General features: G+C 40.9%; 1 protein-coding gene and 1 long non-coding RNA gene across 8 annotated transcripts in view; both read left to right on the top strand.

Moving 5' to 3' along the window:
• GAB1 (GRB2 associated binding protein 1) overlaps nt 1-14,004 on the top strand; it is a 126,032-nt gene that overhangs the window by 41,754 nt on the left and 70,274 nt on the right. Inside the window, exon 1 of one of the 7 annotated variants that reach the window (XM_082726812.1) lies at nt 3,941-4,016. The exons of the other annotated variants lie outside the window; for them this stretch is intronic. The gene's annotated coding sequence lies outside the window, so the exon portion shown is untranslated. Of the gene's footprint in view, nt 1-3,940; nt 4,017-14,004 lie in introns of those variants that run through there. 7 annotated transcript variants of the gene reach the window in all.
• Nucleotides 5,617-12,452, top strand: LOC309862683. The gene is made up of 2 exons (XR_014310651.1): nt 5,617-10,597; nt 10,765-12,452. It is a non-coding gene; the product is annotated as an uncharacterized lncRNA (long non-coding RNA).

The following is a 14,004-nucleotide window of genomic DNA, read 5'->3' as shown; positions in this document are numbered from 1 at the left end:
GGCCCACCTGGAGAGGAGACACTTAGTAGTAGTTTGTGCATATTGAACAGGTATAGGAACCACTTGAGCCTCGGTTTCTTCAAATGTTGTAGTTGTAAGGGTCTGAGCAAAAAGTGCATATGACAGTGATTTATTATCTGCAAAGCTCTTTGCAAATATCCAGTGTAAGTTCTGGTTCTTTCCTTAATTATAAAAATCTTCCTTTTTCTTGACCTAGGTGTAGTGGCAGCAAAACCCTTTATGCTTAGCAATAATTAATAAGGTCCCTTTTAGCTGACCTACACAATACATGCATATTATTTTGGCCTGCTAGGAAGACAGTAGTATTTGCTTTATTGAGATAGATGGAACTCCCAGAGTAACCTCTCTCACACATTTTTCTAGACTCCAGGTCTCTCCTGTCCTTCCCTTGTCTGAGTATCTCTTACTTAATCACCTTCTCAAGTTTCACACTAGGGTTTGCACTGCAGGCTGGCCTCCTAGTGGCCTGGCCTCTCTGACCTGTGCCTCTGGCCTCAGACCAGACCCACACTGCTAACAGACCCTGCAGTTGACCAGCTTCAGGTAGGGGCCCTCTTCTGCTCATGCTCTTCCTGGACATCGGACAGAGGCAGCCAGTCTCGGGGGAACCCAGCCTTATTAGGCAGGCCCAGGCTTGGGCCCTGGAGCCAAGAGTAAGGCTAGGAGTTCTTGGGCCTAATCTCACAGACCCAAGGAGCTTTTCTGGTAAAAGTGGTGTCAGAAAATAAAATGGGGATTTTGGCCATCACAGAGCAAAGCTTTCCCATTCCCTTATTCACTGGGGAGGGTGGGCATCAGAAGTGCTGTATCCTTGTGAGAGTTATAATAACACACCAAAGAGGCAAACTGAAGGGGGGTTATTAATTTTTTTAAAGATTTTATTTACTTGAGAGAGAGAGAGAGACAGACAGACAGATAGCGAGAGAGAGTACAGCCAGGGAGGAGAGGGAGAAGCAGGCTCCCCACTGAGCAGGGAGCCTGATGCAGGGCTTGATCCCAGGACCCTGCAGTCATGACTCGAGCTGAAGGCAGAAGCCCAAATGACTGAGCCACCCAGGTGTCCCTAAAGTATTATTTTTGGGGTCAAATTTATAAGTTTAAGGCTAAACAAAATAATAATGTTTTATATTAGAACAAGTCTCAGAGATCAGGAAATGCAACTTACTTATTTTACAGTGGAAGAATCTTAATCTAGACAGGTTAGTTGATTTGTAGGTGTCTCATGCCTTCCAGTCTTGAAGTGTTTCATCAGACATCATGAAGACTACGTCTGGGCCTCACTACCCCTCTGTTTTCTGTGTAAGGTTGGTACTGATTTTGCACAGCTGTGTGTTTGGACCTTATGATCTGCGTAACAGTCTACAAAGACCAGAAGGGAAGGAGGAGGTATACCACCTCTGATTCCCTTCTCTCACCATAGCGGGAATTAGTAATATTTATTAAGCAAGGCAGTTTGTAAACGTTGTAGATACAAGAAGTCTGACACAGTTCCTGCTCTTTCAGAGCTTACAATATTATATTACCTTACATCATTAGAGGGATCTAATTCTGGGCCATGTGACACCGACTGAAGTGGATATTAGTGTACCAGATTTTAGTTTTGTTTCTTCCACTGATTCTGGTTAAGACTTAAAAGGTTGTTTAGTTCTTGGGGTGCCTGGGTGGCTCAGTGGGTTAAGGCCTCTGCTTTCGGCTCGGGTCATGATCCCAGGGTCCTGGGATCGAGCCCCACATCGGGCTCTCTGCTTGGCGGGGAGCCTGCTTCCCCCTCTCTCTTTGCCTGCCTCTCTGCCTACTTTCTTTCTCTCTGTCAAATAAATACGTAAAAAATATTTAAAAAAAAAAAAAAGGTTGTTTAGTTCTTGGGGCGCCTGGGTGGCTCAGTGGGTTAAGCCACTGCCTTCGGCTCAGGTCATGATCTCGGAGTCCTGGGATCGAGCCCCACATCGGGCTCTCCACTCAGCAGTGAGCCTGCTTCCTCCTCTCTCTCTGCCTGCCTCTCTGCCTGCTTGTGATCTCTCTCTCTCTCTGTCAAATAAATAAATAAAATTAAAAAAAAATAAAATAAAAAGGTTGTTTAGTTCTTTTTTCTTTTCTTTTTATTTATTTGAGAGAGAGAGCACACATGAGTGGGGAGGGGCAGAGGGAGAGAATCCTCAAGCTAAGCAAGAGCCTCACATGGGGCTCAATCCTAGGACCCTGAGATTGTGACCTGAGCTGAAATCAAGAGTTGGATGCTCAACTGACTGAGGTATCCAGGTACCCCAAGTTCTGACACCTTCCTTAGTTTTCTTATCCATGAAATGAGGAGATTAAATTCTGAAGTCCTTATATCTATACTTTTTGAGTCATGTCTCATGATACTTTTTTTAATCATCAGGTTTTTGAACCCTATTATTTATTTTAAGAAATTCTTAGCCAAGATGTAGGCACTAATTTCTTTGCCAATGTGATAGACAACTTAGCAGTTTATTGAACCACAGGCTTGAGAGAGTCTAGTAATTTATAATGGTCCATAGCTTCAATTTTCAGGGAGAACTAGATCCCACACCCCTGTAAAAATTGTGTACCTCATTAGGATCATAAAATAGATATATCTACTTTTGAATATTTACAGAGTTGGCAAGTAGAGAATGATTATTATGAAGAGGTTTTGACTTTACAGAGGGATGTAACTACTGAATTCTTTTCAGTAGTGAGTTTTGATGCAAGGAAAGTAGCATAGGATTTGCAGAACCTTAGTTTATGTGCGTTGAAATACGTAATTGTTTACATGTACAATGCATAGTTCTCTGTGCTGGGCATAGGGCATACCAAATACGCCTTCTGTTACCCAACTGAGAATTTCCTATGGCTTGAGAGGCCTTTCTGCTTTTATGTTGGAATATTACAGACCTTTCTTCCCTCACCCTTCATGTTGCTCCTAATTGTTCAGGCAGCATTTGTTTCTGAAGTGATTAGCTCAATTATGGGAGATCATCTCTGGTTGTTGGATGAGTTGCCCAGTTAGGAGATGAACCTGTGACTGGGGAGGGTAGGATGCTTTCTGTAGTGGCAGGAACACGGAACAGTTTTAGGCTCACTTGCCAGCCCTACCTCTCACTAGCATTAAGCAAGACACTTAACCCTTCAGAATCTGTTTTTCATTAGTAAAATGGGAATAATAATGACAGTAATAATAATGATAATAATGTTGATATGACATGGTAGATGAGAACATTTATCCTTTCTGAAGAAGCTGGCATAAAGTAGACACACTGCCTTTCCCCTCCAATCTAGGGAGCAGCCTGAAAGCAGGAACAAAATTGTCACCCTGGGAGTAACAGTTTCTGAGGCCTCTGTGAGGTATAGGCAAGGAGAGCTGCTGGTACTAGCCTTGTGGGTGGGATAGTCTCATGTGGTGATGAAGCTCTCAACCTCCAGAGCCAGAAAGCCTGGGTTCTACTGTGCTAGCTTTGTGATCTTGGAAAAGTCACATACCTGTTTAGCATCTCAGTTGCTTGATCTGTAAACTGAGGTTAATAGCACTTATCTCATCAGGTTGTTGGGAGAGCCCCTATGTTAATCTCTGTACACTGCTCAGAATGGTCCCAGGCACGTGACAAGTCTGTGTTTACTGCAGTCTGTTGCAATGAAAATCTTTGAGTTTAATGCAAACTTTAAAAACATTGTGTGGAATGATGACAGGCTTTATGAGGATAGCTGGTATTTTCTCCTGAGGAGTCTGTTATTTCTGAACGACGCTAAGCCAGTTTCTTCAGCAGGAGATAAATTGGCTCTTAGAAGTCTGCATCAGCTTTCATCTCTTTCTCTCTCCCTGCATGTCCACTCTGTACAGCTTTTGTTATTAATGTGGAGCAGTTGAAGTCACTGACTTGGGTGCAGGCCAGGCCAGTGTTAGTGGGCATATATTACTTTCCGAGACTCTGGCAGGAGCTGGATGATGGAAGTCAGAGGTACGGGGAACCTGTCCTTTTAGGCAGCCCACAGAAAAGGTGTGTTTGCTGTCTCTGTCATGTTGATGCTGATTGATCAGAATCTTATTTAGTATCTTAGTAATGTTTTTTTCTTTTACTCTACAGCCTATCTCTTTGAGCTGTCATTTTGCTTGTTCTCTGGTTAGAAATGTTGTTTTGTTATGTATCTTTCTCCATTGTTGTGTCATTGTTGAAAATCTCTTCAGTTAACTAAATATTTGTTTAAGGCAGGTAAAATTTCCCCATAAAGCTGTATATTTCTGTAGGATTATATATGTCCTACATAGGGTATATTTGATGTTTGGTGATTATACAATCTATATTGTCTTTTTTTCCTCTAAATAAAATAATCCTTTGGGGAAAAGAAATACTCATTGAAATAGCAAGTGAAAGTGTGTTTTTTCTCAGTAATGGTGTCATTTGGGAACACATTTTTATCTTCTCTGCTTTTGTATTTGAGGCTTGGGAGACTTGTGTTTTTTGTTTTAGAAAAGCAATGGAATTTTATCAGACATTTTCCTCAAACTCCCTACCTTCACCTTTTCCTGAACTAATTCTTTCAAAGTCCTGTTTTCCTTTGTTAAGAGGCTCCGTCATTTTAGAAAATAAAGGGGTTTGGTTGGGTTAGGCCTTCTGGGGGATCTTGCTGGCTTTACAAAAGAGGCTGTCTGAGAAGCAGCACTTGGAGGATCATATGACCATTAGTGTGAAACTTGGGGCAGTGATTTGTGAGCTTGAGCCTTTCAGGTTTTTTGTTTTTCAATTTTCTCGTTATCAGCAGACAGAGAGATTGCCTCACACCCTGTTGTGCCTTGTGACGTAGGGGAGGAGATATATTTTCCGATTTTAGACTTTATCCTAACTAATGTTCCTAAATGGTGGGGGTTTTCTAAGGTTTCAGTTAACCCCCACTGTGAAATAGAACCTGATTTCTAGTTGATTTTAGCTACTGCTTATTTGTGACATGCACGTATTTCTTTTTAATTTGACAGTTGTTTTCTCAAATTGAAAGCAGTAATTATGAATTAGAATTCCTGGAAATATTATTCTTCCGTAATGATATGTCACAGATGTTTGGGTGCTACACACACTCCTTGTTCCATTTTTAATGTTGATGTAGTAGTGGGGATGAAATGTGGAAAATAGCTGTGCGTTGTAATGAGTCTGGATTCTTTCCCCAGCGGCTCACTCCATATGTTATGGTACCCTCTGTTCTTCCCGAAATGTCCAGTATTGGAACATCGAGACTTTAATATGTGAGTTTCTGAGACTTTGTAGATTTGGCCATAAAATAACTTACCCTATTCTACAGACCACATTCTACGTCCTCACAAAACACCAGAGAAATCTGTGGCCTTTAGTGTCATGATATTCTTTCTAGTTCTTTTAAAAATGTATACTTTTATGGTCTGATCTAGAAGATTTTGAGAATGCTGAGAAGAAAATAAAAACCACTTGCAGATTTACCACTCAGAGAAAAACTACTGTTAAAATGTTAAGGTATTTACTTCCAGACTAACTTTATATTTATATAGATACATAGTATTCTTTATAAGAATGTCTGTAAGCCTTTTAAGCCTTTTTGAAACCTGTTTTCTTGGGGTTTGTGGGGTTTTGGTTTTTTTTTTTTTGGCATAGCAGTATATGTGATAACATTTTCCACATTCCAAAATATTTTTTTGGAAATATGATTTTCAATGGCTGTATGATTTGTCATCTATTTGGCTCTGGAAGTACTTAAAGATGTACCAAATTTAAAAGTCCACTTTGGGAGTGAGGTCTTACTTCCTATTTTAAAAATAATTGGCTTAGAAAGTAATTGAGAACATGTTAATTTTGTGCCTTTCCTCAAGATAGACAATCTATTCTTCATTACATTTCTGTAATAAAACATTTTCTTTAACTGCATAGTCCTTGGTATGGTAACAATTTTAATAATTAATTTTTAATTAGCCATTCATAGCTGATTAAACAAGTGAAGTTTTCAAATAAATAAACTTATTCTGTTAAAAAAAATGAAACTAGTTTTGAAATAGTTTCCTCCTTTATTTCTTTATTGAAGAAATAAAGTTTTTGCAAATAAATTTTGGGTTCATCTCCCAGGAACAGTTGGTGCCATTGGCTGTGCTTTCATGTTGGGTGAACTCGACTTTCCTTAAGCCTGCAGGCTGTACAGAATAGGAAAGGCCATGTGGTCAGGGAAATGGAGCCAGATGGTCCCCGTGATGGGTGCCAAGCCCCCAGCAGAGACGGATGCTACACCTGGCAGAGTAGGGTCAACAGCAAATGTCGGTGGCATTGCTCACCCTTTCCTGGAGAGAAAAGAAAATCTTCCCCTCTGCTGGCATAGTTTGAAACTCCTCTGCAGAATCCATTCAGCCTGATGTAGCAGGTGTCTGGGCAGCTAGTTTCTCATGGGCAATGGAGGAGGAGGTGGTGGCAGTAGCTGAGACCAAGTTGGCAGCCCCCATAGCTGTCTCATAAAATCCACATTCTGGCATTCTTAGAGCCTTTCATGGGAATCCGGGTAAGTCATTAAACTTGTGCCATTTTGGTTTACTTGGCTCTTTAAGGAGAGTAATAATTAAACCAAATGGAGCTGTCATTCAGTGGATCTTAGTGGTGCTTTTCAGTTTGAAAATTGAACCTGGAATCACAGAGCCATCTCTAAATATCACCCAAAATTGACTACTGTGGCTTGTCCTTGACACAAGGGAGTTGATTTGTGGGAAAGTGTATGTTTGAGAGTCACATGTCCCCAAGTTTACATATCTGAGCAGTTACTTAGGAACAGTATGACTTTGGGCATATTTGTTAATGTCTATGAACCTCATCTATAAACATGATCATAATAATAACTCCTTTCAAGATAAGTGGGAGCTTGTATAAGTGCATGCCACAGAATAAGCTTTCACTTGATATTAGTTCCTGTGATGATGACAGATTCATGCAGGGTCATCTCACCAATGTGTGGGTTTGTAATCATTCCATAGCCCTGCAACAAAGACATTTTCCCTTCAGAATACAGTCTCATACACTTGAGCTAAACCTAAAAATGCAAAGCTTTATAAAAAGATGTACCAGAATATGGTGACTTAACGGGCTAAAAGGTTTGGGGGGCTTTTTCCTTCTCATTCTGTCTTAGAATAGTCCACATGGTCGTCCATGCTGGTCCAGGACTACTTATGGTACTTCACTAGGCAGATCCCTTCCGCCTTGTTTCTCTGCCATCCCATCTTCACAGTCAAAGATGACTCACAATGATCTCTTTACAGCCCAAGAGAAGGGGGCTAGTCAAGAAATGCGGATCATTTTCGCTCATATTCTATTAGCCACAACTGAGTCACATGACCATAGCACGCTGTAAAGGAGACTGGAAAACATCGTGTTTATTAGCAAGTCAGCCACTCTGTGAAAGCTTCTCTTACTCTACAACAGGGGTCAGCAGACAGTAATCGAGTGTCATATCAGCTAGCCACTGTCATTGTAAATAAAATGATACTGGAACACAGCCGCTCGCATTTGTTTATGAATTGTTTGTGGCTGCTTTCACACTGTACTGGAAGAGGTAAATAGTCGTGCCAGATACCATATTCCCTGCAAAGCCTAAGGAAGTTATTATCTGGCCCTTTATAGATGAAGTTTCCTGGCTTATTATCAAAAAAGGGTGCTACTGAGCGTTCTGTCACAGCCACTGACTCAGGAAACAGGTAAGCCCTGGCACGCTACCCCAGGAAACTGCTCATTCCTAGGCAGTCCCAAGGGGGCTGGACAGATTGAAAGTGTGGCATCTGGCTGGGTTTGCCAACACTTTTGCTGAACAAACTTGGATAAATTTGTCAGCAAGAAAAGCCAATAACTCAAAAGATGAGGGTTCGGAAAAGAGTAAGGAGAAATTTATTTCTGGTGCCGGCAGCCAGGAGTGGCAAGCTCAAGATTTCATCGACTCTTCCTCCCATAAGATGAACACCTAGAGTTTTATAGGAAGAGGTTCAGGGAAGGGACTGCATGGGGTGTGGTCTTCTAGGCATTCCATTGCAATCAGGGCTTTTCTGGACTGGTGGGATTGGAATGTTCCATCAATTGTCAGTGCTTCAAAAAGTGCCATAAGAAATAACTCTTGGGGTCTATAGCTGAGCAAGAGGGCTCGCTGACAAGAGGAAATGGGAGGAGCAACTGGTAGTCTCTACCATAGTAAGGGGGCTGGTAAGCAGGGTGAGTTACTGCCTTGGACATTCAGAGTCAGGACTTGGTTCTTAGAAGACTAGTGACCCACAATCAGTTGGTATGTAGCTGATCGTTGAAGAAGTAGTGTTTAAGGAACTATTAAAAGAGCCTCAGCATTAAGTGATTTTGTGGAGGTGAGGAGGGAGAATACAAAAGGTTGGTTACTAAAGTGAGATTTCATCTTTAGAGCATTATTGGGGCAACTGGGTGGCTCAGTCATTTAAGAATCTGCTTTCAGCTCAGGTCATGATCCCCAGGGTCCTGGGCCCAAGCCCCACGTTGGGGCAGGGAGAGGCCCCCAGGTGTGAAGACCAGAGAAGGCCTCAGGGGGAGGTGGCCTTAAAGCCCAAGGAGCAGCAGCAGGCCTGCAGGGGAGAAGACAGCACCTGCCTCACTCCCTGCCCAGCCTTTCCTGGACCCCGATGATTTCTCTTCTCAGCCTTGGCCAAAACCCCCAAGGAATATGGCTGACCTTGGTCCATGCCATCACAAGGCATAGCCCTCAGACATGATGTGAAGCACCAGTTGGTCAGTGTTCACACCGATGCTGTTTACAAACAGGGCCATCTACAAATTAATGCTCCTCCCTAAAAACTGCCACTTACTACCTGGAGGAACTTAGGTGTAAATGAAAATCGAGCTCTGATAATTGCATTCAAAATGAGTGCCACTTAAGATCTTAAAAACCCAGAGCCATTTTTAGCTAGTTTTTAGTGAAAGAACACTGTATTTTTTTAGTGTTTTCTTAAGACTTAAAGCAGTATTTGAATGCAGTCATATTTGGAAGTTTTAAACAGTTCCTTGGAAAGCCAAGCCTGAGCCAGAAGTCAAACAGCGCCTTTGTGAGGCATAAGGAAGAGCATGTGTGCGGAACCCCCTGAGTGCAGGAGATGGGTCACCTGCAGGAAAGCCAAGTAGGCCACCCCCAGTGGAGGATTTTCTCAGCCTTCCTGCTAGAGGCGTACGTGACCACATGGAAGATCCCGCTAAAATCACCCCTGTAATACTCACAGAAAGTAATATTTTCACAGGTTTGTCTTTCCACAGTTGGCAATCCAATGTAAAAGAGCTTTTATTTTTATAGAAATGATTGGCAACTCTCTTTTCTTCTTCTGTCTTTTTAACCAGACCTAGAATGAGGAGAGCAATCTAAATAATGAAATACTTGCTTATGCTGGCAAAGAACTCACGTTGTTCACTCATCTCCTGTTAATTAAAACCTAGTGAGGTTGGCGACCATGTTGGGAAGCAGATGGATAAGGATGGATTTTCAGTGTGTCTTCAGACCTTGTGAAGGATGGGGAGGAAGGATACCACCTAGACAAAGTGGCAAGGCTTCCTCCGCGAGTACAGGAGAGGGCACTGGAAGCATACATGCACAGTACTCTCAGCTTTCTGGTGGAGGCAGCGTACAGGCTCTGCACTTTGCAGTTACTAGAAGGTAAGACAGTTTATTCCGGAATTTTCCTACCAGCTTAAGTTAAGGTAGAAAACTGCTACCGTTATGAGAAGGTCCCAAAGTTTACCTCCATCTTCCAGGATTCTGCTTTTACTGTTCTGTGTCCAGTGTCTGGTGCAGACTCGACAAACAGTATGTGTTCAGTGCATATTTATTGAATTAATAAATAAATGGACTCTGGCACTTAATTGTAAGAGCTTTCTAGAAGATTAAATGGATTCTTAGGAAAAATGATTTCTCTAAAGAGGAGAAATATAAAGACAAAGTCCCCCTTGTCCCTCTCCCCTTTTACACCTCTCCAATACTTGCATCCTTGGTAACTCTCCTGGTTTTCGTCTAATAAGTTTGGGAGGAGTGAAGGTTGAAGGTGTGTGGCCTCATATTACTGAAAGGAAAACCCCAGTGTTGTGTAAGCATATCATGGGCCCTTTCATAACAAACACAGTATTAAACACAGCCAAAAAGATTTTGTTTTGATCTAATCCTGTGACTCAACAGCACTGAACTGAGGTGCAGATCTGTGCTTTCTGTGTAACATGATACAATTTTGGAAATAGAGTAAAAAGTTTCAACCGGTAGGCTTTTTCAGCTTGCCTGCTGTGTGAATCCTTTGAAGTTTTGGGGTTTTATATAAATTTAGAGATTCAATATAGTAAATTAAAGGCATTTATGAACTAGCCAAATATAATTTATATTCCTTAATTTTGAGCTCATAATATTTAAACTCTCGGTATATAAGAGATAACAGAAGAAGAATCTCAGTCAGAGTGAGATACTGGCACAGTGATTAGCAGTTTCTTTTTGAGAAATACAGTTGGGCATCTGAACTTTGCATCATACGGATGTGCAGTTGACCACTCCACCGTCCTTCCTGCTCTTTGCCCTTGGAAAAGACACTCAGCCCTCTGAGTCTGTATTTCTTTTTTTTTTTTTTTTTTCAATTTTTTATTTTTTATAAACATATATTTTTATCCCCAGGGGTACAGGTCTGTGAATCACCAGGTTTACACACTTCACAGCACTCACCAAAGCACATACCCTCCCCAATGTCCATAATCCCACCCCCTTCTCCCAAATGAGTCTGTATTTCTTCAGGAAAATAGGAATAATAACAGTACTTTGCTCAGAGGCTCATTAATGAGATAATTCATGTAAAGCATTCACAGAGTATTTGCACCAATTGTGGTGAAGCCTATGCTACTGGAACAAAGAGACCCCGACATATAATAAATTAAAGAAGATAAGTCCTGATTTATTGCTCACATAACCAGGTAAGCCTTCCAGGCTCTTTGCCAGGCAGTCATCCTCCTTGTAGAAGTGCGGGGAGCCAGGTTCTTTATGCCTTGCTACTCCATTGCCCCCTATGTCACAGAGTCCATCTTCATGGTTAGGGCATGGTCCTGGGCACGTTTTGTGTCCCAGTTTGAAGTTGGTAAGGGAGAAGGGTGTGGGGGAATGTGGAGACATCATGCTCAGTGCATTTAAGCCCAGACTCAGAAATGGTACACATTCTTGCCATTCACTGCCCCGGGGATAATTGTCACCTGGTCACATCCAGTGGGAGGGGGAGGCTGAGAAGCGTCCTTTCTAGCCGGACAGCCCTGTACCCAGTTAAAACTCATTTGCTATGCAAGAATAGAAGGGCAGCTTTGGGTGAGCAACTCAGAGTCTGCATCACAGTGCTTAATAAATGCAGCCATTGTTTATTTACTAAAAAATAACATTTTAGGGAAGGGTTTAAATATTCTTGTCCAAGCGGGGAGAGGGATCAAAGACCTGCTGCAGCAGGATTTTTTGTCCCATAAGATGTTTGTTCTTTTGGGGTAGGGGGTCCTTTAAGTATTTAACTTCAAATCACAGTATAAGCTTTGAGGGTGAATCACAAGGCCTTGAGGGTAGAAAGGGTGGATTAAAAAGCAAAAGAGGCGGAACTGTGATAAAGGAGTGAATGCTGATTTACCTGTGCTCCTCCTTCCTCTCTACCGGCCAGCCACTAGGAAAAAGGCCTGATGTGTAAATTAAAGTTAACCCTTTATCTGACCTGGCAAGGACAAAGTACACCAGCTTCTAAAGAAACTTTTTTTAGGAGCAAGGTAGTTATTTCAAAGCACAGGAAAAGAGGACAGGGAAAAGGGGACTTGTACAGCCCATCCTTGATTTTTCTCTTCAATAGGTATACTTTGTACTGTGTTCACAAACACCTACATAAATACTCACTGAAATTATCTCTGACTTGTTACTGTTGTCAAAGAAAAAGCAAAGGTAAAATGCACAAGTTCCTGCATTTAGTAGAAAGTGCTTCAGGTAAAAATTAACTATTAAGTAAGCAACTTTTCTCAACAGAAGAAATATACAAATTCTTAAGGACAGCCAAGTTAGGGGGAAAGATCTAGTATAACAGCAAATGTTTTTAAACCCCTATAAATGGGATCTCCTCCAGTTAATGTATTTGTGTATATTTAGCAATTGCTAAGAAACAATTAGAAGGAATGAAATCATGTCCTGAGTTGCTGCATAGTATATATTTTTTAATCTGCAGTTTTAGCCTTGCTGGGTAACTTGCTTTGGACTCTTGTCTGCAAGTAATGCTTATATGTTTGATAACAGGGTCATTCATCTTAAAGAGCAGGCATCTGTTTTTGTTTTTGTAAGTAACCCATTGCCTAACTGCTAAAAATAGTTTCAGTCATTTTAAACAGATGGTCCAAAGCTGATAGGAAAGAAAGAAGTGAATCTGTTTTTCAGTTTTTGTTTTCCCCCCACAAAAATGGCAAAAATAATTAACAGTAATACTGTGAACCATATTTTATCTAAATGTTTACCACTAAGGAATAAGTTTTGTAAGAGGTGGGATTTGTAGATTTACCTGTTTGACTTGGTAGAGTCAAAAGCCAAAATAAAGTGCTTAAATTCTTTCTTTCTGATTGCATTTATCAAAATGATTAATTACTTCATTGTTGAAATAGAGCTTTTGCTTTGCCCTTTTTTTTTTTTAAAGAAAAGCTGTGGTAAAATGTTTGGGGACTAAGAAAACATGTAGAAAATTCTGAAATCTTAAGAGAGTGGTAAGTGGTAATGACATGTTAGTATTTCATGTGAGTGGGACGTTGTCAGAGGACCCTGGAGAAATAGCAGTTGATGAAGTTTATATCCTTATGATATCCAAGTTCTTCAGGGTCTTGAACTAATAGTTGATTAGCTACTCTTCTTTAGTTTCTGACATTGAAGATAATGAGTCTTTTAATAATGCAACAATGAATTTGTATTTATGAGGGACTTTGGGAAAGGAGATATTTCCTTAACATAAAGATGTTGTTCTTAGACATGGATGAACAGATTATAATAGTTTTGCCCAGCAGATAAAGTAAGGAAGAGAACCATCCAGAGTTTTCTACTTGTGAACTACTAGGGTTGTTGAACTCAGATTTTTGTTTTTCATTAATTCTCACTAGGGATAATTGTACCTGGCTCATATGTCCTTGTGTTTGTCCACAAACCACGTGCAATCCTTTGATTTTGAGGTTTGCATTTTCTTTACCTTTACTGTTTCAGTGGCAGCCCACAATTGATAGCTCTTGTGAATTCATGGGCTGTGGATTGTAAGCTACCTATCTGGAATCTTTCACCTTTGCCTCTGTCCAAATTCGTCTAAATAAAAAGTAGTAGACTGGTTCACAGAAAATAATAAAATCATAGCCCAGGAGTCAGTATTCTACAGCCTGTAGCCCTGATTATGTGTGAGAGGTTTTTTACATTTTTGGAAGATTGTTTAAAGAGAGGAAGAAGCAAAGAACAATTAGAGGCCACATAGAGCCTGCAAGGTCTACAATATTTACTAGCTGGGCCTTTACAAAAATGTTTGCCGCCCCCTGTCATAGACAGGTAGTATAACAGTGGTTAAGGATTTGGGCTCTGGGGCCAGGCTGCACTGGTTCAAGTTCTAAACCTTACTACTTCTAGTATGACCTGAGGCAAGTGACTCAATCTCTCTGTGACTTGTTTTCTCATCTGTAAATGGGAATAATTACAGTGCATACCTCATAGGGTTATGGTGAGAACTGTGTTAATGTATAAAGTGCTTAAAACAATGCCTGGTATTCAGTATTCAATGAATGTTAATGATTATTATTACTGTAGTGGTGGTGGGAAGTCTTTAGAGATGATCAAAGTAGTGCTAGCTTTCCAGTGTTAAGTGTCGAGATTATTAAAGATCATTTTCTGTCCTCTGCATGAGGAATGAAGGGCCATTTTATTTTTAATAATGACTGCTTTGCTGAAAAAAGAAATCAAGGTGACCTACACTCGGGATGCCTGGGTGGC

The sequence above is a fragment of the Mustela nivalis genome (genome assembly GCF_964662115.1).
Source record: "Mustela nivalis genome assembly, chromosome: 4".
NCBI lineage: Eukaryota > Metazoa > Chordata > Mammalia > Carnivora > Mustelidae > Mustela > Mustela nivalis.
This window is presented reverse-complemented; position numbering and strand designations above follow the sequence as displayed.